Raw genomic sequence first — 25055 nt, 5'->3', positions numbered from 1 at the left:
TGCCCCGCAGCAGCGCTCGGGCTTTCCGCGCGCTCGCAGCTGCATCCAACAGCAGAGGGAGCTCCGGGAGAGGAAAATGAGCAGGCGAAGCCCGGCAGGAGCAGCCCCAGGAAGGAGGGAGGCGGGCAGGGGTTCGACAGAGGTAACTGCAGGCTGCTCTGCCGCACCAGGTAGGGAGCTTTTAAAAGCATAAAGGGATGAGGGGAAGAGGGGCCTGAGAACGGGAGTAATTGAAAAGCAGCCACCATGGAAACAAAATGCCAGGAGAACTTTAGGTATAAAAAGACAAGAACGAGACAAGCAAAAGATGTGTCTGGGTGCACTTTCTAAGATTTAAGACTTAGGCTAACTTCAGGATATCCTGTGCTAAATAGCTGTGAGGAGGAGGGGGGTATCTTAGTTACTTGGAGAGTGTTCTCTGTGTATTTCAGTGCTAAAAGGTCTGGCTGCAATTTTTTTCCGAGGAGAATGCCCCGTGTTGAACACTGTTCTCATGTCAAATTAATTTCAGACAGTCTCAGTGACATTTTGGGAAACTCTAGTGCCATGGGTTCACACCAGGATCAAAGGAAAGCAGTGAATATGCCTTTGTGGCAGTGGAAATGCACCCACTGGAAGTTGATGGCCATTTTCTGCCACACTTGGGATGACAGCAATACCAGCCAGCCACATCACAGCCCCTACAAAGCCAGGTCGTGGCTATGGCTCTTGAGCCACAGAGATCTGAGCAAGGAAATAAGTATGTTGGTCTTTCCATCCCTTGTTCTCTGTGGTCCCGGGTGCAGCACAAGAGCAGGCATGATTCATTCTACAGTCTCTGGGCAACCCAAGGGAAAATCGCCTGCTAATTTCAGTTTCTGATGTCAGAACATATAATTAACCTGACAAAGCGAAACGTTATTTTGGGTTAAGGCGTGATCAGACCTTCCTTCTCCCTCTACCTATTTCCAAATGGTAATAAGTTGAAGGTGTTTGGGGCTGGGGGAGGTGTATGTTTTGTGGTGGCTATACAGCATTGGCAGTGAATTTGCTGCTCTGCATGCCCTTTAATATATAAAAATATTACCAGTGCTTTCTCCAGTTAATTTATATTCAAGTTAAATGCAGAGAAAACAAATTATTTGGACATTACAGTAACCTTCTTCGCTGTCATTGCATGTGTGTGCAACACTCCTGCTTTGTATCAGTGCTTGGAATAGGAGATGAAGCAGGTTTTAAAATTAGCATGCCATGGTGGCTGTGCATAGGAATCACAGGAATATTTGGAATCTTTAAGGTGTGTAATGTTAGAGTGGATAGTGTGATGCTAGACTGACAGTGGATATTTAATTGTAGAATTTTTAGTGACTAGAATACTTCAGTTTACTGTCATTGTATTTGAAAAAGTATTGGGAAGAGGATTTCAGAGGTGAATTTATATCATGTTTTTGCTATGTTTTCCCTTGGGTAGAATTGCTAGAATGGAGAATTGATTTTGTTTGACCTATAATATGTACACATAACTAGCAGAATGTGCTGCATTTAAAGTAAAAAGATTAATATAGCCCATTTCAAGCAAAATCAACTTCTTTTAGTGCTGTGTTGGCAAGTCTGGGTTCCCAGGCTCCCAGGCACAAAAAAAGAGCAGCCCTTTTGCAGTTCTTGATGTGGAAAACAAGCTCCAAGTACCTCTGGGCCCCTGATTAAGGAGCTCCATTTTAAAATACGAGTTCCATACTCTCCTTCTACAGAATGACTGGTGGTTTCTTTGCTCTGTGGTAAAATAGGAAGGCAGAAGAGAAAATGCAGCATGTAAGAAAGAAATGATATATTATTCCTTTATCCCTTTTTTCCCCTCCTGTTTTTGCCTGATATTCCTCAAATTTTGGTGGTTTTTTGGTGGTTGGGGTTTTTTGTTGTTTTTTTGGTGGTGGTGGGCGGGGGTTTCAGTTTTGGGTTTGTTTTGGGATTTTTTTTTTTTGGGGGGGGGGGGTTGTTTGTCTGAGGTTTTTTTTTCCTGATCTAGCTGGGTGAGTCCTTAATCTTCAGCCATGTGAATGACTGGAGATCAGTCATCTGCAGGCTCAGAGCATTTTGGTCCCACATATGTTCTTTCTTTTTCCTCCCGCTGCTCAGAAAGCTTTGCCCAGCTGTGCACCTCATTATGCCCTTGTGGCTAGGCTATTTTAAGGAAACTTCTTCTAAAGAAGTAACAAAATCAGCAAGCTCTAACTATTGTACCTGTGTGATTGGGGAAGTAAAGGTTAAGTGCTACCACAGGTATAGCTCAGCACTCTGAAGATAACTGGCTTGCCATTTCTTTAAAGGCCACCATTGTCCTAGATCCAGGTAGGGCACTTATGTTTTGTATCACTCCATCTGCACATGGAGCCACAGCCATTTCACTGAGAAAGCCAATCGAGATCTGAATGGGAAAGAGGGGCTCTCAGGCATGATTTGAAGGAAGAAATGACAGACTGAAATGTCCCAGGAAAAGCAGGGAGATTGTTCCAGAGAGCAGGGCTGGACAAAGTGTGACAGCTGAAAACTTCTTTTAGTCTTATCCTGCTAATTCTGATTATGACAGGTTTTTAATTTTTATTTCCGAGTCAGTCTCCATGCTTAGCATTTCATGCTTGTGGAAATGGTGGTGAGCAGAAGAGGCAGAGATCATAGAAGCAGTAAAGCGCAAAATTAAGAAAATAGGAAGAGCTAAAAAGATTAAGTGGACTAGCAAAGACTAACCCCTGCTCCCAGCCCGCCGGCTTTAAAGATCTGAAGGTACTCAACATCTCAGCAGTGATTCCTACCTGGTGCTCTGCTGAGCTGGGCTCTGAGTATACAGATCCACATTACCAGCCATTTCATTTGACTGACACAAGGCTCTACCTTCAGCTGGCCAAGTAATGCACAACCTTATTCTTGTTTCTGCTAAAATAAAGCCCTGCCCAGGAAAGCTGCCAGGTGAAGGGCAGGTTTGCCTGCAGTTCAGTTTATGGCCTTCCTACCATCTCATATGATGCTCTGTATTTTGACTTTATAGTCCTTTATTGATAAGTAGAGAGTGAACCAGATTGGCCATCTGTTTGTATATCCACTGGATGATATTTGAGTACTCATGAAAACTAGGTCTTCTGTGTAATCAGAAGACGCCAGCATGTGTTGTTCCTGCCATTACTTGAAAAACTTTGCTGAGCTGCAGTGTGATAACACACGCTGCTTACAATGCACACCATCATGGCTGCTGCTCTTGTTTCAAAATACAAAGGTACTTGCTAAGAATGAGGCTTCATCCCCCAAATTTTTAGAAATGGAACTGCACATTGGGTGACTGACGTATTATCATAAATGAAATAAAAGAACTGGTGAGCACATCGTGGAGTTCTGGATGTAATTAGAAACTGCTGGTTATCTAGAACAGTCATTCCCTCCTTTTTTCAGCACAAAGACAAGGTAAGGAGTGACTTTTCTCCAGCCAAGAAGTTCAGAAGTTGGGAGAATCCCAGCCAGAATAGGCTGGCTTGCAAGGCCTCCAGGAGTCACTGTGCTTTTAATACAGAGGCTGCTGTGCCAGGTGTTTGAAGACAAGCATAATAGTGAAGTGTCTTCAGAAAAAGTGGTAGTATGTGTCTGGATAATTGTTTATAATAGAGTTATATAGTGGCAAAGGAATTTTTTAAAAAGCAGGAATTTTTTAAAAAATAGATGGAATTACAAATGAACCTAGTAGGGACAGAGTTTTGCAATGCTTTTTATATTGGAAAAACATGCTTTTTTTCTTCAATATCTTTGGGATTGTCAGTAGAAATGTATCTAAAGGAGGATTGTCTGATAATTTGGTTAGATTTTCTGAAAGCTTTGACAATTTGTCCTGGTGATGGGGCTGCAGACTGAACTGCAGCAGTCTGGTAGTGCAGGATCACAGCCCTCGGGTGACAGGCTTCCCTCTCCTCTCTGCAAGTGCAGAGCCTCTGAGTCCCACAGCCCATGGCTGGCTCTCCACAGCCAGCTGTGGGCATATGCAGAGCAGGCCCTTGCCAACATCTGCCTGCAGGACAATAAACCAGCTGCCAACACATAGCCCAGTTTTGCCTGGAAAGTCAGCCTCACCGCTGCTCCGGTGGGCACACGGCACAGGGGTGGCACTAAGGGGCATGGGGGGTGGCAATGGCAGATCGGGGCTGACAAGCCTGACTGCATCCCCAGCTCCATCTTCCTGCCCATGTGTCCTGGGTGAACACCACAGGCTGAACTGTTCAGCACTTAAAAACACTCTTGAAAACCAGTGGCTAGTAGCCAAGAGAAGTGACTCATATGCACCCTTCTCTGTATTTAAACTGGAGTTTTCCCCTTCATGCTTTGCCCATTTCATGAAGCCAAATGGCCCTGTTTCTGGACAAGGGAAAGCCAATTCCCTGCCTGTCTCTCTCTTTTATGTAGCCATCCACACTTCTTCCCAAGTAACTACCTCATCTGCTTCTTAATCATAGAATCATAGCATAGTTTGGGTTGGAAGGCACCTCTAAAGGTTATCTTGTCCAATCCACAAGATCAAAATTCCCCTTCATCTTAAATTTGCTTAGGAGAAAAATTTGTCAGCCCGCTCAAGGGACGGAAGTATTTCCTAGTGTGGAATCTTCTCACTGTTTTCTGACGAACCACTGGCGCACTCTATTTTTGACACCATCTCTTTCTTATGTTCACCTTCTGCTGGTGTTCCTTTTGCACCTGGCTCCCTTGGACTGAACTTGGACACCTGCTGGACAATGTCACACAGGCATATATGAGATGCACAATACGGCTGTTTGAGTGAAAGAGGGAAAGTACTGGAAATCATCTCAGAATAAATGGTCATCTTTCAACCTGGCCAAAACCATGACTGTATTGGAGGGCTGATATTTTCTAAAAATTTTTAATGATATGAGAATAAGGATAACAATAAGGTTGAAAAATATTACATATTTGGCTACGCCAGGTTATGGAATTTGAAAAATTGAAACTAAAATGCAGTTGTAAAACCAAACAGGATTGGTTTATCCTGTGAGGCATATGGCTGCATTGCTATTGCTTGTTAATGTAATCACTAATTCAGTTCTCTGAGCCACAAATCAAAATAACAATATTAGTTTATTTAATTGTAAAGGGCCAACGTCAAAACTCTGCAAGTGGAAAAAAACCATTTTCCCCCCACAGCCTCTGTTTTCTGGCATCTCTTTTATCACATGGAGTAACTTGGAATTGGTTGACTTGTGCTTCTGCCTATCGGTTATAGTAGGATAACAGAACAACTGGGATTTGTATTTGCCCCAAACTGAGCTCTTTTACACTTATAATTCCCCTCCTCTCTTTTCTGTCCCGCCTCAGCATATCCTAGGCGGTCAGAGCCAGAAACACCAATCTAGAAAGAGCTGCCCAAAACACTCAGACTTGAGCCTGGGGAAGACCAAACCTGAAACAGTGGGAGAGGTCTCTACTAGAGAAGCTTGAAAGAGAAGGTGTAGAGAGGTTTAAATTAAAACCCATTTGCGTTACCTTTAAACACATATCAAAACAAGTGAAGAAAAAGAACAAAACAAAAACCAAACAAGCAACCCAGCATATGTTCTGTAGGAGGTAAGTCCTTCATACTTGTGTTTGCCCTGTCAAAAAGGGAATCTTAATCGCATCTGGATCTGCCCAGTTCCAGGTGTCTTCTCTCTCAGGTCCCCAGAGCCATTTGTTTGTTTTGCTGGTGTGCCTCAGCTTGGCAAAGTATCTTGATTGCTAAGTGAATGTGGATTCAGCCAGCTCTGACCAGCTCTGGCATTTGAAAATATCCTTTTTTCTTCTGCCTGAATTTCTCTGCCAGCTGCCTTCGGGTCAGGATTTCCCAGACAGCAGCTCCTGTTATTATCTGTTTTCACTTACCTTTATGTTTACCAGATTGGGCTGCTTTTATCTCTATTAACTCTCCCACACCGTGGAGCCCCAGTATTACACCCCCTATGTGCCTTGGCCAGTGGGTCAGAGCAGAAGTAAGTAAAGAGATAATAAAATCACCTTATTAAGGAAACAGTGAGGTCTAAAATGCTGGCCAAAAATAACACAAGTGATGATCTCAGGGAAGAAAATAACTAAAAGGCCAAATGAAGGTATTAAAAATCAAAGCTTAAAATAATTGACAGCTCATTAGACTAAATCTGAGCTCTGCTAAAATTCCCCACCAAATGAAAACTCTGGTATGAAAATAGTGCTGAACAGGTGAGAGCAGGACAAGCTGGCCTGATTTTTTCTGGTTTCAGAAGTGACTTGTTGCTAAGAAGTGCTTTCATTTGTAACCTGAGATACATTGTACAGTCATTTAGACCAGAAGGTCTGATTAAAAATGCATTTAAAAATATAAAGGGGAAATTCTCAATCTTTAAAGGGCCATAAAGCTATTCTGAACAAGCACCAAAAGATCACTTCCCATCTCCTCCAGTTCTTGAAGACATGGGGAGGAAATAAAATACGGGAAAGATGAGCTCGTATATCTCTCTCTCTTTTTTTTTTAAATTCCATTCTTGATTAAGACCAATATACTTTCAAAGGTAAGAGATTACATCTAGTTCTAGTTAAAAAAACCCGCAGGTCTAGTCACTTGTCGGCTCAGTGTTCAAGAATTATTTAAGGATATCGGTGGCTTTTCAGTTAAAGGAGAAAAAAAAATTCTAATGGATTTCGGAGTGAGGATCAGGGTCAGTTCGCCTTCTTCCTCAGTGTGCTGCGTTCAGCCTCTAGAGCCGCCGTGGAGGAATCCGTCCCTGCGATCCCAGCGGTGTTGCCCAAGCTAAAGCTGCTTTCGACTTCTTGGTTCCCTCAAGGGCTCAAGATAGACAAATAATGTAACTTTCCTCCTTCCCCAATATGGTGCTTTAATAATTAAGCCACGCAATTTGAACTTGTCGCTGTTTTACTTGGCTCTCGCACTACGTTCCTTTTACCTGCGCACCGAGAACGCCGCACGGGCTTTACCGCCCGGCGCTTCGCTCCCGCCGCGCCGCTCGGCCCCGTCCCAGCGCTACCGCGCAGCCCCGGCGGCTCCGGCCCGCGGGCACCTGAGCGCGGCGGCTGCGCGGGGGGCGAGCGGGCGGAGCCGGCCCAGCCCGGCCCTCACATGCGCGGCGCCGCGGGAGCTATTGGCCGCCGCCCCGCCGGCCCCGCCGCCGCCGGCAGCCGGTGCTGTCCGCACGCCGAGCCATGCGGGTGCGCGCTGCAGGGCGCTGCTAGGAGCCGAGCCCGCCCCGCCTCTGCCCGCCCGCATGGCAGCGCCGCGGGACTGACCGCCGCGGAGAAGCTCTGCGCCCCCGCCGCACGCACGGCTCGGCTCGGCCGGGCGGCTCTCGGGGTCCGCAGCCCGCAGAGCCGTCCCTGAGGTGAGGCGAGCGCGGGGCCGGCGGGAGGCGGTCGGGCAGGCGGCGGAGGGGCCGCGGGGAGGGGGCGGCATCTTCACCGGCACTTCTGCCGCTCCCTCCCCGCGCTTTCCGTCGCGCTTCTCTTTATCTTTTTCTCCGTGCAGACCGGCCTGGGCCGGTTCGCTGGTGCTGCCGCCAGCGCCGGTGTGCCTCGGGGACGCAGCTGCCGGCGGGACCCGGGGGCGTCTGCGCTCGTCGCGGTGTTCTCCCGCGGGATGCGCATCCACGCAGGACGTGCCCGCATGGGCGGGGGGCCAGCGGCCAGAGCGGGGCCGGCCCCGCGGCGGGTCTGGGAGTACAGCGTGGTGCTGGGGAATGCGGCTGGAACTGCGAGCCCCTTTCGAGGCCAGTGGGGTTAGATCCGGCCCCTGTGGGGGCCGCCAGCTGTGTGGCTTTTGTGTGGGGTCAGCTGTGCTTCGTGTTGCAGCACACGCAGATTAAAGGGGGCCCAGCCAGTCAATAAAGCACATCTTCAGGGCAGAACTAGCCCTTGTCAGATAATAATCTGTTTTTTCGAGGCGCGTCTCCTCCCTTCCCCCTGCTCCCCAGTACGTGGCAATACCGATTCCTGCTCCTTTAGGATCCCTGAGCTTGGCACAGCAGCTCTTGTCTTGTAACCTCCATTTCCCCCCGTCACAAGTGCTGCCACTGCTCTTAAACAAACACGAATTCAGACGCAGAAGGCTTGTGACTTGCTCAGCATCCTTTAGGGGAGCTGGTCTGCGGTCACTGGGGGGGATTCAGGCTCTGCGTTTACAGCACGCCTGCAGCCCATGACACTTTCTCCTGTGGACGCTCCCAGTGTGTAAAAGCCATGAGGTAGGTTACTCAGACTTGAAAATGGAGGACGGTAGTGGTGGTGGTGTTGTTTGGTGGCGAAGTCTTAGCAGTACTTCCTGTAATGGTGGTGCTGAAAGTGATGTTTTACTTGACTCAGCTGCTGGTGCAGGGAGCACTTTGGGGTACCTGCCACTCGTAAGCATTGGCCAATTACAGCTTTAAAAAAACCCCAAACACTATAGGGAAGTATTTTGGTTTTTTTCAGCACTATGTCTGTCACCATGAAAGGAAAGGGTAATATTTTCTGCCTCTAAAACTGAAGTGGGGGAATGGCTATGCCCCCTTGTTTGGAAGAGAGGGTTTTAGGATGTGAGAAATTTGCATGAACAGGGCTGAGATTTTAAACCCATAGCTCTGAGCTATCAAAAAAGCACTCTCATGCCAGATGGGGTAGCTAAGTCCCTTTCTCTGTGTTGTTTTTATTTCTTTTATTTCTGTTTTGTTTGTTGGTTTTGGTGGTGGTGTTTTGTTTTGTTTTTTCCCCTCACTTCTTCCTGGAGGCAAAGGAAACCCCTTTTCTTCAAACTTAGGGTAGGGTTAGTGTTATGTTATTTGCTCTTGATTGCCATCTTAAATTAATTTACCAAGCCTTACTTGGGGCCAGGATCCTATTCGTTCTTTGTGCCTTACAAATGCCCTATAAACCTTTTATTGTTAGTTGAAACTGATTTATGAGGTCCTGACCTAGGAATATGCTTCTGTGGCTGTATCTTCTTTACACAATTTTTTCCTGTGTCTCTAGGCAGGCATTGCCTTTATAGTAAACTCATTTGGTGCTTTGCCTGTATATTGCTTAGTGTCAAAACCACTTGTCTGTTTGCTGTGTCTGTTTTCTTGCACATAATAGCAGGGAATATTAAATAGATGCTGTTATTTGTGATTACTTCAGCACAAAAGATTGAAAGTTTACAATGGCTATGTGAGGTTGTGCGGGGAAGGGAGCAGCATTAAGCTGTCATTTGTTTTGTAAGATCCAGGTATGAGCAACAGATATCTCTACCAGTCCTGACATCCTTGAGGGGATGGTAATCTGTCTGGTGTGTTGAGATCTGGAAAAGCATTTCTAAGCAGCAGTACCAGCAATGGAGAAAGTCTGTGTGCTGCAGTCAGTGGAAGGTAATTATTAATAGGAACCAACCCCTATAATAACAACGCAGAGGGAGTGAAAGCACTTGGGTGCTTGCCCTGGAAAGATTAACTAGTGAACATTGTACTAACACATAGCTGTACACCTGAAATACAGTTCTTGTATTCCAGTTCTTTCTTAGCCCTTTGTGCCTGTTGCCTCCTCTTGTGTAGCAGTACATAGGTGGTGGTACAGAGATACCACAGCTCTGCCTCCTGTTTATGGACAGTTTTCTTGACTGCGTGCCTGGACAGGGAGGAAAAAAGCTAATGGTGTTTGTGCTGGGATTGCAGTAAGTCCTGCCAGTGACAGGAGGATAAGAGAATAAAAGGCAGTGGAGAAAAGGGTATGTCCATCCCTGTGGTCAAAGGCACTTGCAGCTACGTGTGTTGTGGCTTGGCGCAGTTTTATAAGAAGGGACTGTACTGAAGTTTGCTGCATTGAAGTTGATTCTTTTAAATTCTCTAGGTCTTCCCATTCCTTCTGTGTATTGAGGTCCCATTCAAAGTCTGTTAAAGCTGGTGGGAGTAAGTGGAATTTGAATCAGGCCCTGTGCTTCTGGCTGAGTTTGTTACCTGCTGTGTGTTCTCTGATGGCACCAGCGGCTGTCTCAGGTCCTGCTTCTGCAGCATACTTGAGGGTTGGCCGGGGATGCCGTGCAGGCAGAGTGCTGACTCGGCACCGCAGCCCAGGGTCTCCCTTTGCTTTCTCCCGCACACCGAAGAGCCAGAGGGGAGTTTTGATACAGGTACATGGACACTCTGATCACTGAATTAGTGTCCTGAGGCTTAAAGCACCTAGTCTGTGTCGGGCTGCTGACAGCTGTTTTGCTGAGAAGTAGCTTGAGTCACAAATGGGGGAACATGAGGGAACTCAGTAAACAAGTTTCTCAACTGGGTGCCAAAAAAAAAAAAAAAAAAAAGGGGAGTTCCAGAGTTAGTATTTCACAAAATAATGAACTCAGAAGGTCTTCATTTCCTTTCAAAAAGCAATGTTTATCTTCAAATTAATTCATGAAGTTGCTGTAGATCCCTAAGTATCATAAAACACAATTAGCAATATTTGTTATGCTCAGATATTACATATAATAGCACAGTAACATTAAGTGGAAAGAACAAAACCTGTTATTTCAGTTTCTATTTGCTATTTAAATTTTTCCATTTCTTGCTAGTATTGAAATAGGGCTGCACAGTTCTCCTTTTGTGGTGTTTTGTTTTTTTTTTTTTCTTTCCTGCTTTTATTTATTTATTGTCTCTTGGTGGTGGGATGATTATATCCTAACCAACATAAAAAGAAAAAGCTATTGCTCTGTTAAGAAAAGTGGAAACATTTTTCCGCAGAAACCTTACATTTAGATAAAGACTTGTCTGTGCTTTTTCATAACTGACATTTTAAGCATGTTTTTTTTAACAAACAATGAAAAGTCGGTGGACTTCACCATGCAAAGACTTGTGTCCATGACTGATTTTCCATGTATGTATAGTTCCATGAGTCCACATGCATGCATGAGGCTCTCTGGGGTCACGCTAGTGGTGCTTGATCTTGGAAGTGTTTATTCTTGGCTGTGATGATGAGGTGCTGTGGGTCTACACAGGGCTGAAATACGAAGAAATATGTTTGTGAAATGCAGTTTTCTAGCAGCTACTAGCATTATAGTTTGTGAAAGCAATTGTAATCACTGTTTCAAGGCTATCCTGTGCCTCTCACCTTGAGAGCACTTTGAGCTATGTTTTTTAAAAGTGTGACTTGCTTGCATTGGGGATGGGTTTGGCTCAAGATCTTTTGGTCTGAGCAAATTGAGTGCAATTTTCTTTTAAGCATATAACAAAGAATAGGTACCAATTGCTTGCCAGACAATTTCTCTCCTCAGAGATTACAAACAAATTTAGGAAAGAACAAAGCCAGGATTTCTAGTGTTTAACTTCTTGAGCATCGTCTTAGGTTTGGCACGTTAAAAAGAAAAAGTGCGTCACAAGTCAAGTTGGCACCTAGTACTGTCAGTAGTACTAATTTCCACATCATTAATTTTAACTGACAGTGCTTCAATCTTTCTCTCACCACAAATTTATTTAATTAAAAGAATTGAAGCTCTTTTCATTTATTCCTATATTCTCTTCAGCCGTAGCAAGAACAGGTTCTTGTCCCCCTTCAGGAAATGGAGAGGAAGAGAAGTGAAAAGACATTCACGTAGCAGCTGCCAGAATGTTCAGGGAGATATCCTTGGAAGGAGAAAACTTGTTTTCTTGAAATCAAGCCAGCAAAATGCCACTTTTGCCCAACACTTGGAGGCAAGCAGTAGTATGGGAAGAAAATATGGCTGCGCCAAGGACTTGTGTGTTAGAACTGTTTTAAAAGAAAAACCTTCGTTTTCCTTCTTCCTTTTCAAGTATAAATCAGGATACAAAACCACATTGTTCATGTAGCCTCAAAACTAATTTTCCTTCTTTCCACTTGAGTTCTTTCCTCAGAAGTGATTTGTTCCGAGACTGAAGTAGTTGCGACATTCAAGACTTGAGCAGCAATCGTGGTGTAAAATACAGCCACCCTTAGGGGAGGAGGAAGGATAGTTGTTGCTCAGATATTTTTTCTTTTCCGAGGCCCTTTTTTTTGAAGGTAACTATGATTAAGCAGCAGAAAGAAATATGCAGGCTGAAAGCATGTGACATCCAGCAGTGGGTGAGGCTAGCATTTGTGTTTATTCATCGTGGTCTTGCATTTTGTATTGTGTGATCAATAGAAGAAGGAATAGTCTGGTTCTTGAGATCTGCCTTGCTCCTTGTTAGTGTTAAAAAAAAAAGAACCCTTTGTATGTGGTCTTTTTGTCAGTTAGGCATCTCTCCTTTGAAGACCAGAAAATTGCAGTGGAACATTTCTCAGAGCTAAGGGGTGGGTGCTACAAATAGTTAAATGCTGTTGTTACCTTTTCCTGTCAAATACCTCTCCAAACTGTTTGCTGTTCATATAAATTTGAAAAAAAAAAAATTGCACAATTCTCAAACTGGAGTTTCAAAATCTCTCTGTTAATTTGCTCAGGATTTTTCTGTCTGAATCATAACTCCTGTTGATTTCCCCTGCATGGGATTTCCCCTGCATGGGATGGACCATGGATGAGGCAGACCGAAGTGTCTGTTGCTGTTTTAGATGTCTCACCTGTGACACTCGCATGGAGCTGGTAAATATGATGAGACCATCTGCTGGAGACCAGTGATGCTCAGGATGAACCTCCTCCCTGCATTCCGTATGTAAAGATACACAGAGAAAGGAAAAAAAAACCCAACATGAAGGCCCTTCGTAGTCCTTCTGATGAAGCAGTGAGTCAGGCTCCTCCCTGTCCTCATGCAACCTCATGGCTACAAAGTCACAGCCAAGGTATAGATAGGTTTGTCTTTTTTTCCTCTCTTGAACTTTATTCTTTAGGAGTCAGCATTGAGATAAGTTTCTTTATAAAAGGTATTCATTATTGCTCTTGGGTCCTACAGAAGCCAGGGTTGCCACACCTCTAGTGTTTTCAAGTCTGGCCAGTGGCACAGATACCAGCATGCCTGTTAAAAATGAGGATTTTTTGTGTGGAAAAAATTTTGAAGAACTTTACTTTCACTGCAGTGATTGTCCAACCTGGGATTATTGCACTAAGGAGAAAACAAGTGCATGGGATGAGTATATGAATATGATGTCTGAATATCTACCTGTTCTTCATCTGTTGGAAGGAAAGGAAGCTTACATGGTTTCAGCTGGTATGAGAACTTGTATAAAAAATGCTGATGCCTGCAATTACCTCAGTGTGCAGTCTTGCTGAATCTTTATGTGCTAGGAACAGATGTATTTTGATGTGTGCACATAGAAAGTTCATTTTTTTTTCATGTTGTGCCAATAAAAGGTATGGTTTGTTGTCTGTCTCATATACACTGATTAAATAACTAAGCTTATACAACACTGATTTGTTAATCATTGAAAATAACCTTTCGGTTCAAGAGCTTCCTCTGTGAAAATTAATATTTTATACAGAAGTGTTATGTAATAGACATTTTGTTGCCTTTGCAGTCCTGGATGGAGGAACACAGTGTTAAGTTGATGTTGTTTGGATTGTTTGGTATAAATTTGTCCCCTAAGCCGATGCAAATATCAGTGAATAATGGCAAAAAAAAGTCTGCATTGCATATTTGTAAATGGTGGTTTGTGTACAGATCATGGAAAGGCAGGATAGCAGTGGCAGTCTCTGCATTAAACTTGAGTGAGCAGTGTTAGAGGTAGTGCACTGGCTTGCTTTGTTTCCAAGCACCACTGTGGTTACACACACTTTCCGCATGCATTAGCAATTGCCTTCATCAAAGATGCACGGAGGAACCAGCCTTCACAGTTAATCTGACTGGTGTTTAAAAATACAAACTGAGAAGTCCACATACAGGGTTCGTCTCAGTGGCTGCCATCCAGAAACTTATGTACTTTCTGACTAATTAAATTAAGAAACAAAGCCTAACCTACCTAGCTTAGCAGAGGAACTGACACAAGGGAAATAAAACTTTTCATGTGCTTGAGTTTTTTAGAATAATGTTTGCTGGTTTATAACCCATACTAGATTTCTTCATAGTTTTCCCTTATTGGCACTGTTAGCAGAGAGAAAGGGAAAACTGGCTTGATAGATTTGCTCCTCTCCTTTTCAGATCTGTTGGTTCTGGAAACAAGGAACTGAAGAAATGCAGATACATAAATGCTTGTTGGTGCTGCAGAAATTGTGAGTTTAACCAGTGCTGGTGTCCCAATGAAAAGTGGGTAGGAAAGTGTCTTAACAGAAGAATAATAGAAGAAAAGTGTTCTTGAAAAAAGGAGTAGACTGAAACAAAATCGTGCTAATAATAAATCAGGAAATGAAAAATGCACAGGTTTGGACAAGATTCTATTTCTAGTGTTTGAAACTTGTATTTATGCTATGTTTATTTTTAGTGAAAGTTAATTAGGGATGTACCTAGATTGAGAAGTGAATTTAAGAATGTCTTTATAAGCATTGATCAGTTTAGTCCAAACAAATTTTAAAGAAAGAAACCACTGAGGCCAGAGTTACAGGAGAGCAAAGACAGTAACTCCTGAAAATAAAAACATGAGAAACATGCAAAAATACAAAAGAAAATAGTAAAAGTGAGGCAAAGAAAAGAAGATAACAAAGCTGTGGAGAGAAGTGTGAGTAAATATAAAATCATAAAGCATGAGGTTATATATTCTGTTCTACAAGTGGAAAGTGTATGAATTCTGTTTGTTTGAGTCTGCCTCATTCCAGAAACAAGATTTTCAAGCTCACAGTGGAATGGCCAAGTTTTTCCTGTTTGGAGTCAGCTTTGAAAGCAAATTATTTGAAAAAATTCACTGCAGGAAGTGTAATGGGTACCTGAACCTTACAGGTTGAATTGGTACAAGCCTGGTTTTGACTAATGGTTTTGCACGTGCCTCGTTTGTATTTTAAGGCTGTAGTCTGTCCATGTGCACAGTGGCCTGGAGCAGCCTGGAAACAACCAGTGTGCAGCTGGTCAGTATGAGGAGCAGAGTGCCCCTTCTCTGCTGTTTCTTTTATATATGAAGAGGATGATGGCCCTCCACACTCTGACAGCTGCTGCTTTCTGTCACCTCATCCATGTTAAGACTTCTTCAGTGTCTGATTATTTACCTGTTTGCTGTCTGAACTTGTAAAATCTTAGATCTGGCTTGCTTATCTGCTAGAGAGTGTAATACCAGAGCTACCAGCAGCAGCCCCCTCTCTTACTGCCTGTGGGTCGAACAATGAGTTAGCTGTAGCAGTGAGAAGTTTTGCCTGCTTGACCAGCAAGGTTTGATTTGTTGATGTCTTGGTTATATTCCTGCTTTCTGCAGCAGAGGAGAGGAAGTGGGGAGAAGTTTGCACACAGCCTCTGGCTCATGGATGGGGGAAGAGGAGGTGGCCACCAAGAGAAGGGAGGAATTACAGTGAGCTTGCCAATTAAGGGGGGTGTTGGGTGTTGGGTGTTATGTGAAAATCTGCAGCAAGGCCCTGGAATGGACAATGAACTCTGCAGGGAGCAGCAGTGGGATCCTGTAGGCTCCCATGTAGCAGGAGCAATGCCTAAGGTGCTTTCCGAGGGCAGTGTGGTTTCAAGACCAGCTGGAGCAAATTTGAGCTTGCACTGCTGTTGAAAGGGGAAGTCCTGCCTCCCAGCCCACCCTGTACTTCGGGCAAGATGCCTCTCCCAGGCACACACCATGGAGAGAGCAGGAATGTTAAGTAGCAGGGTAGCCACAAATCGGCTTCAGCTGATTGCAAAACTTGACTCAGAGATAGCAGCAACATCAGGTATTTATCCAGTTAGATTACATCCTACTTTTGACAGTATTTCTACAGTAGGTATCTGTGCTGGGGTTTTTCTTCTCTCTTGATGGCATGACACTTTTCCTGTCTGGTGGTTTGTTGTTTTTCTTATGCAGCAGTAAGGGAGGAAGATGGCATTTTAACTGAAGAGATTGTCAAATGTCTGCTGTTGTCTGGGTACTTGGAGATATATGTAGAACTGAGAATTATTCAGTTCTGCTGAAATTAAACCCCTAATGATGGGAACTTCTTCACTTATTTAATTAGCTGAAGTTGTTGGTGGGGTTTTTTCCAAAATCTCTACTTCTTCCCATTTCTTCCCCAAAATACTTTGACTTCCTTCCTTTTCCTTTCTTTACAGAGTTCATTATGATTTGTTCTGAGTGCATTGTTGGGTTTTCTTTCACTCTGTCAACAATGATTATTTCCCTGTTAAAAGCATCAGAAGTATTGTTCTCCTTAATGGAAAAGATGTTTGATCAAGTGACTGTACAAATGGAGGCAGCCACATGTAGGCTACTGTATATAGGACGTGGCATTTGGAGGTTGCACGTGTTATGCCTGAAGTGCCAAGTGCCTGGCTGTGATTCAGATTAAATTGGCACTGGTTGATGCCAACACGCCAGTGTAAATTTGGTGTCTTTCCCTATGCTGTAGGGCCCTGAAAGAAAAGTACTGAAGTGAGTGAGTGCCAGAGGTGACTAGGTTAAAAGAGAGGTGGTGCCTGTGCTCCTTATTTAATCTCCTTCATAGCCACAGTCCCACATACTGACTACATCAGTGGGTGTGTATTCTTGTATCAAAGCAGATGTTTCTGTAAGAAAGATGCTGCTTTGTTTTAATAAATTGAGGTTGTCACTTCAAAAGTGGGAGAGGGAGGTGAAGGAAGTAGCATAAATCAAATGGGATTTGGAACAAAATGCATGAGAGTTTTTGTGGTAAGAACTGCAGGGAAGAACCCTTCACTGGTCTTGCCACTGCCCAAACATCTACTTATGCACTGCTGTGATTGCTTTTTCTGCTTTTAGATTGATTTTTGGTTTGGTTTTTGTTTTCTTTTGTTTGTTTTAAATGAAAATTTTTTAAGTGTTTTGTTATTTGTTTCCCTTTACATCTCCTCCAGGTATGATCCAATCCATGTGCTCAGCCTGTTGTGGGAAGGGGAGGGTGGTGGTGATGGACCTCAGCAGTCTTTCAGATTGTGATTCAGCGCTTGAAGACAAGCTCTCCTGTTCTTCATGCCTTACCAAGTGTGGTGGTGGTGCTGTTCAGCTCTCCTGGCCCCTTTCCTTAAATGCTGATACATTCTCAAAAAACACAGTGCTTCTACTTTGAAGGTGGGAACTGCCTTTGCCTGCTGTTTTCAGAAATGGTTTGTTGCCTTTGGAGTGGCTGCTGAGGAGGGATTGGAGGGCATGAGCTCTGTTTAGGCCCTTCTTACGTGTCTCTCTGAACTCATAAAAAAAAAGGTTACAGAAGCAGCCAAGGTGAATGGCCCCGTGGCTATGAGAACATTTTCTGTTAGACCTCAAGTATGATCCAAAGGTCTGTTCTGAACCTGCGTGCAATAGACCTTGGAAAGTATCTAGTTGCAGGTTTTTGCCTCCATGTATTTAAAAACAAGAGTCTCTGAAAAATCTAGTTCTGCTTAAAGAGACTTACTTCTCCTGAGACCACTTGACCACCCTGAGCCCTTTGAAGAAGGAAAGTCTAGGAGGCATATTTTATTTGAGGATTTGACAGAGTTTTCCACATCTCCTTATCCTGAGTCTCTGCCGCTATGAAGAAACCTGGAATAGCAGGTTCCTGCTGACCTTTAAAATGATCTCAGTGGAAAGCCTGACACAGGGCTGTTCTTGTGTGCTTCTGAGTGCCAGTGGGTGCCAACCCTGAAAAAGGCTTGGAAAAAAATTAGGGGGAGACATGGCGGGGGCTTGGATTGTGGTTTTTTTTGCAGTGGTTTGGGAGCAGCTGAAGTGAGTGATCTGCACTGCCCTTGGTGCTGGGTGCAGACCCTTGTGGCAGAGCATCTCTGCTGTGGCCACTGCTGGGATGGAGGCAATGGGCTGGGGTCTGAAGCAGGGGATGCAGCTGGTTGTCCCTTGATGTGGAGCATTTTCTGCTCTGGAGGGCTGCTCCTGTACCTGTACCATGTACCTGGGGTTTGCTATCCTTGCAGTGAGTGCCTGCTGCCCTGGTGTTGGCACCCTGGCACAGTGTGCTGTGGTTGGCAGTGCTAGGAACGCCTTGGGCACACAGTGGTGCTGCTTGGGGTGCAGCCCCAGGGGCAGAGAAGGGCAGGGAGGCAGTGGCAGCCAGCCGGCTGTGCACCCAGAGTCCTGTAGAATCCTGCCTGTTGCTACGGCACTCATTTTGGATATGGAACGGCATTGGTTTACATAGCAGCTTTCCCTGTGTTTGTTGATTGGAGGCAATTACTGTAAAATACTTGATTTATAACAAGGCATACTTAATAAGCAGCAAACTAAAATAAATATTCATGAATTACCTGCTGGAGTCTTTTTGCTGGGTTGTTGCTTTCCATCTGTGTGCTCTGCACAGCCCTGGAGCCTCTGCGTCTCTGGAGGTGAAGGCAGCCATGCTGGGTCTTGGCTGGTGGAAGTTTTGGGCTGACGAAGGAGAGGGACAATCCCACTTCTCTATTTTGTTTATCCGAGAGGATAGAGGTGTTTTCCTGGGATTTTCCAAGTAGTTCATTTGACTCAAGGTGGTCTGCTTGCCTGGCATGTGGCCGTAATGCAGCAGTTGAAGTGTCATCAAAGTGTCTGTGTGGAGCACATGCACTGTGCAGCTGCCATGTCACTAGGGTCTGGTCTGGCTTTTGTGGTGTTGTAGGGAGGTGATGATGTAGAAATAGCAGTGCTCTTGGTTAAGTTAGGATGAGCCAATATGTTCAAGAATGTGGGAAATGACAAATTGCTCATTTGAGATCTGCGCTCTTCAAGAATAGGACAAGTCATTTAAAGTAGTTCCAAAGTCATTAAAACAAGGATCTGCTCAGTCTTCCCCAGAGATGAAGCACTGTCAGCAAAAGGATGAGTAACCTTTGTCTTCTGTGTTGTAGAGTGGCATTCCTCTGACCCCCGCTACCATGACTGCTTTATCTGGCCAGTTTCATTCACAGCAGTTTGTTTTTATATAGGAGGAGTCTGTGGCGCTTGTCAAAATGAGAAAGTGATCATCAGAATCTGGCTTGGTATTCCTGCTGCTGGAGCCTTCAGGAGCCAGCGCTCAGCCCAGCTGAAGCCAGAGGAGGAAGGTGGAGAAGCACAGCCTGATCAGGTACCGAGCCAGTCATGGGAAATGTTGTCTGATGCAGAGTTAAGTTATGGATGACCATTAGTTCTAGAAGTTACGTTCTTTAGAAGGTCTTGTTAACATGTGTGATGCAATGGAGGTCCAGTAAGGACAGCCACATCTGTGGGCCTGGCATGGGTGCATGTTATATATCTGAGTTCTGTAACCGATCTGAGGTGAACATAAACAAATGCAACGTTTCCTGGGGTATTTGATTTGCACATCTAATGTGCAGTACAGCTCAGTACATGTTTGCACAACCATTTTCAGGCTCCACGTAAGTTGTAAAGAATGGGCTAGGAGTACTCTTAACAAATGTTTGAATATTGAAGAGCAGTTTGATGTCTTGAGGGAAGGTTTTTCCTCAGCTTTATTCTTTGTTCTAGTGGGGAGACTTAAGTGCTAGCTTTCGATGAGCACTATGTTCTGTGGGAACCATAGAGCACAGAGAGGTAGCAGACTGATGGGTTTTAAGACAAAACCAACTGTTAGCTTGCTAGCTGTGTTTTTATTTGCCAAGATGTCCATAACCATTCCTGGAAACTGGTATTTATTCTTGCATTCATATCTTTCAGATTGTCATACTTGAGAAGATTTAGTTAGGTTCATCTTGTATGAAGACAGAAGTTCAAGGTTTTGATTTATTGTATTCAGTTTGGGGTTTTTGTCTTACATAACTGTACCTTCTAGTTTATTTGGAACTCCTGCTCTGAGGACCATGTTTTGAAAAGACTTCACATATTTTAATGCAAAGTACCTTTAGAGATCCCTTAAGAACAGGGCTGCTACTTTTGTGGGCTTGTACAACGTTTGGGATGGCAATGGCATGCAATTCACTTTTAGAGGGAGCATTTTTTGAAGAGGCACAATGTTTTTTCACCTCAAGGGATGCTTCCTCTCCAGAAATACCAGTATCTGTTGCTTCGACTATCTGAATTTATTAGTTACATTTTTGTTATCTTTTTATTTATTGACCTAGGTGGAAGCAGTGAGGGTTTGTTTAAAATCTATTAAGAAAATTATTCCTAATCTTGTAGAGGTAATTTCTAGCTCTGATTATATCTTTCCTGGTGTGGTTTTTTTTGTTTGTTTGCTTTTTGGGTTTTTTTGTGTGTGTGGTTTTGTTTTGGTTTTTTTTTTGTCTTGTGAAATAAGAATCAGCATTATTTGATTCAACAACCAGCTTCCTGCTTCCCAAGGAAGAGATAGTGGCTCATTCGCCTGCAAACATCCCTCCTGTGGAGAGTCTTTGTTGGGGAGTTAGAGGAAAGCTAGCAGTTCCTAGTGAAATAGCTGCATAGCAGGATGAAGAGGGATTACTGAAGCATTACTAGGAAATTCATGGCTGTGTGGAAGACCTTATGTACTCCACAGACAAGCTGACCTAAATTCTGCAGCCAGGCCTTGCTGGTTTCTGTGTTGATGTGATGTGGCAGGCTGGATAACCTGCAGCAGATCTGGGGGTTAAAAAAAAAAAAAAAAAAGCAGGGGAAGTACAGAGAAGATTTATATTTGCGTGGAAACACAGACAGGCAAGTCCTTAAAAGTGTGTTGAATCTGTCCTAAATTTTTTTTTTATTTTCTAACCCACACTTCTCTATTCTTAGTATTGAGTATTTTTTACATAGCCAGGATGAGTCTGTATTACAAGGATGCTCATTAGGAGGAGTGGAAAAGTTGTTTACTCCTGGATGGGGAATACGTGGATGGTTTTGCTCATAAGAGGCTTTTACAGATGGCTTGGAGTTCTGAGATAGGTTTTAGCAAAGAAGTTGTGCTAAGTATCTTATCAGTAGTGAAACAGTTAACACAACTGACACTTGAACTCTTGGGGGGAATAGGATTAGTGTCCACTTGACATAAATGGAATGGCTTATGCTTAAGTTTCTAGGTAATATTTGTTTCTCAAGATTATACATTACACAAAACATGACACAAAAATCCAGATAAAAGACAAAATGCCAGGTCTGTCAAAGTCAAGTTGGTCAGTCTGACCTGCATGCAGTGTTTTCCTGGTGTTACTTCTTGTAGTAGTGTTGTGAACTTGCAGTTTAGTTTCTGCTGGCACAAAGTGGTGTGAGGGCAGTTACTGCTTCCTGCCTTTTTCTGTACACATAAGCTGGACTGATGCAATGCTCTCCTTTGCTTTCACCCTTCCCACTTGCACACTTTTGTTACCTGGTCTCACCACTTTTTTCTCAGGTTCCTCTACTCATGTGGAAGGAATTTTTTTTGCTAATACTGCATACACCATGTCCTGTGAAAGGAATGGTTTATGCAGGCAGAAGAATTTTGCAATCACTAGAAGGGCTTTTGCAGTAAGGTTTTTGCTGGCACAGTTGGGAAGCAAGGAAAAAAATACTGGCTGATACAGTTAAATGAACAAAATGTTGAAGTGTGGCTAGGGCCTTTTCTGTGCAAATGTTCTGGTCTGGTTACTGTGATGGAGTGTGTGTGTATATTTATAATACATTTGTGTCTGGAAACCTCTTTTTGTGGGAGCATAAACTTTTAAGTCTTGAATTGTTTTAGAGGAATATCTGCAGCTGCAGCATCCTGAAGTGCCAGGGGAAATAGCGATATTCTGAAACATTGCTGGCTTATTTTAGATCGCATTTCACTTGATGTGCTTTTGGTTTGTTTTAAGAACAACTTATCTGTATAAGCTATTTGTTTACTATACACACATAATAAGCAGCAATGCCGACCTTCAACTGGAAGCCAGGATGACTGCTGGTCCTGTTGCCCCACTGCCAGGAGCAGGTATGGTGAGGGGATTGGAGAGCAAGGGCTGTTTTCCTTGTGTGTTTCAATACCAGAAGCAGTAATTAGAAGCTTATTAACTGACAAATGAATTAAATTCATTGAAATTCCCTCCAAAATGATTAACTGGCTTTTGCTTGCAACAATGTTATTGCCAAGGCTACCTCAAGGCAGAAGCAATGTTTTCTTTAGTGTAGATAGAGATGTCATTTTGAGTACTTCTTTGCAATGAAAAGAACTTCTGTGTATCTAGCTCCATTGTTACAATTTTTGTGTTGGTTTATCTTTTCTTTTTTCCTGTCCTCCCAGCAGAATTTTCAATGTTATCGGTAGAGACAGAAACTAAAAAATAACTGGAAAATAGCTGGAAAATAGCCCTACTTTGGTGGGTTTTTCACTGTTTTTGCTCTCCTATTTCTTTGCCTAGACAGGAGACTTGTCCACTACTGATAGCAAAAGCCAGTCCCCACAGCCACGGGTCAGTGAGCTGAGCTGCTTCTAGCCTGCTTGTCCTTCTGGAGCCTGAACCCAGCCCGCCCGCGGGCGGTGGCACCGACACAGCACGGGGGAGGAAGGAGATAGCACTGGCGGGGTTTGTCGCCACCTTGCTATAGCAGAGAAAAATCTGAGCAGGGTCAAAATGCAGCACTGCTGTCTTCAAACCTTCCCTGGAGTAATGTCTTGTTGCATGGTTTTGTGTGCATAGACCTGTTTCCTACTGGACATGTATCAAATTCAGTAGGCTGCAGTGTTCTTAGCTGTGTGTTTCAACATATTACAATGTTGTTTTGAAATACCTACCTGCTCTCACTTCATGACTGGAATCTCTGGAGGTGCCTTTTGGATAGATGGGAAGTGATTCTCAATGTGTTGCTCCCTCAAGCTTTGTCTGTTGTCTCTGGTAGCTGATGCTGTTTTGAAGAAGGTAGCACCATCACAGAGTGCTTGTTCTCTCAGAGGCTGAGCAAACAGTGGAGCACTAAATCAGTGTAGTGAGGTGCAGCATCAAAGAGTAAGGTCTGCCTTTCCTTGTCCATACCCAGTTTGGTTTCAGGAGAGGTGGAACACTTCCAGCAACTGAGAAACCACAGGAGAGATTGGACTGGAGAAAAGCTGGTCTTTCCAGCACCAGGTTTTCCTTGTGTAGATGGGCCTAACACGTCTCAGAATGCTGTATTTGCACATGATGGTGAAAAGGACATACCATAAGATGTTGGTGACATTATTGCCTTGCACCTCAGATAGTAAAGATGGGGGGAAGAGGGAGATTTGCAAGGGAAAAATGAATAAACAGCTCTTTGTTGCTCAATTATTTTAGTGCTGCTGTGGTTTAGCTGTTATATTGTGTTACTCTGTCCACAGCTTTTTATGGGCCTCTTTTAGAAAAATTTTAAATTTACATAAATAATACGTTTCTCTAGTTTTATTTATTATTTCAAGTGCTAGAATGTGCTTACAATTATAACATTCCAGTGCCTCCAGTAATTGGATATATAAAATTCTGGCCTTTGTTACTGAGCAATGGGCTCCCACTTTCTGCTTATCTGACGGCATTTCATGAAGTAGCTTTTGCTCAGTGTATTACTGGAAACATGGAAAAGTCTTCTATGTGTAATTAGAATTGTTTTGATCATTAAAGCATCAATCTCTTTTCCATTCCATTAACTCTTATATTCTGCAGGAGCTGGGCAAAAAAAGCAATTTTTTTTTTTCTGCTCATAAACTGAATCTGCTAACTTTTGAGGTAAAATGTTTTTCCAGGCAGACTTCAAAACAATTTTCATGGGCAGTTCAAATAATTATTTAAGGAATGTAATGATTGTTAGTATTAGTATTACTGATACTTGAAGCATTGGGGAAAAAACAGTTCTATGAAAATAAATTTTTTAAGAAAGTAAAGCCCCCCATACAGCCCCTTCCCCTGGCCCCATCATGTGCTATTTTGAAGTTCTGTGGTAAAGGGGAGCACTGCCCAGGTTTGGGTTTGGTTTGTTTTTTCCAATCTTTACTATGAAGGAAGCATTGTAGTTTGGGGCTTTAGAGGCAGAGCTCAAATGCTACCCTATTATTTCCCCCCCAAAAATCCTACCAGATTGTTGCTTGCACCAGAGCTGCACTCTGGCATCTGGCTGTCTGGTTTGGCAGTCCCACATGCTTTGACCATGCTTTAGCAGGTCGTGTGTTTTGGTGACTTGCTGCGTCCCATGACACCAGGCTGAGATGCTGGTAGTGCTGCCAAAGGCTGGAAGCAGCAGACATTCCTCTGCCATGGGTGGGATGGGGAGGACTGTGGTGCTGCATGGGTTTTTCTTTAGATGCAAGAAGCAGTGGGCTGTGGTAGAACCAGACAATCACCTGTCAAGTCACCACCTTTTGGCTGATAAGCAATGGCTGTGTTTTCCTTAGTCCGTGTGCTCCCTAATCCTTGGGCAGTCACTGGTTGGTGGTAACTTGCAGTCAAGTCCACAGCAATACCAGCTTTTCCTTTTAAGTTCAGGAAACTGGATGGGGAGCTGCAGGTAACCTCTGCAGGATCTGGGTGAGTATTTGTGAAGACAGAGGTGGGTGATGATGGAGCAGGGAGATATCAGAAGGGAGAACATGGAATGTAAAGCACTGCTGATCTTGCAGGAGTGTATTGGCCCTCTCCTCTGGATAGTGCTGTCCTGGTATGTGTATTTAAACTGAGACAATTTGGAATAACTGGCTGTCAACTTGTTAAAATCATCAGGTTGCCAAGAACTCTATCATTTTGTTAAGCTTAATTTCAGATTTATTGCATATTTTTTCGCCTTTAAGGGAACTAATTCAGGGGATGCAAACATGAGGCTTAGCACTCACATTCTACTCCCTGCAGTTCATTTAAATTTTCTTTTAATTTGCCTTTGCACCCCTGCTCTGTCTCAACCAGGGTTCAATCTGAAGGCAGCAACTGAGAAACTCTTCCCTTCACTGAAAGAGTATGTCTAGGTTGTAGGAGATGGGAAAATGAGAATTGGAGCTCTCATCCAGAAACATTTACCAAAGCTTATTTCAACAGCCTCTTCTGTCTTTGTTAGAATAGTTGGAGGTATGCCAACCTAAAAAGCCCCAAACCTGCTCGGATTTGACTTTCACCTAGATCTTTATGTATAATATCCTAATGAGGGGCAGGGCTGCTTCTGTTTTCTTTGTATGTTGGATAGCACTTTCATACGTTGGTGTTGGAACTTGGGTGGGTTTTTTGCAGTGTCATTGAGTTTCTTTTTCTTGTGTAGGTTGTTCA

The 25055-nt window shown here is 43.7% G+C and overlaps 1 protein-coding gene across 3 annotated transcripts in view; it reads left to right on the top strand.

Moving 5' to 3' along the window:
• Positions 1-7185: 7185 nt before the first annotated feature.
• Positions 7186-25055, top strand: part of LRRC8D (leucine rich repeat containing 8 VRAC subunit D) — a 53453-nt gene continuing 35583 nt past the window's right edge. Inside the window, exons 1-2 of one of the 3 annotated variants that reach the window (XM_032117620.1) lie at positions 7187-7373; positions 18873-19012. The gene's annotated coding sequence lies outside the window, so the exon portion shown is untranslated. Of the gene's footprint in view, positions 7374-16832; positions 17047-18872; positions 19013-25055 lie in introns of those variants that run through there. The other 2 variants (XM_032117621.1, XM_032117623.1) reach the window with 2 other exon arrangements.

The sequence above is a fragment of the Corvus moneduloides genome, chromosome 9 (genome assembly GCF_009650955.1).
Source record: "Corvus moneduloides isolate bCorMon1 chromosome 9, bCorMon1.pri, whole genome shotgun sequence".
NCBI classification, from domain to species: Eukaryota; Metazoa; Chordata; class Aves; order Passeriformes; family Corvidae; genus Corvus; species Corvus moneduloides.
The sequence above is the reverse complement of the archived record's forward strand: the minus strand, read 5'-3'. Positions and strand labels throughout refer to the sequence as shown.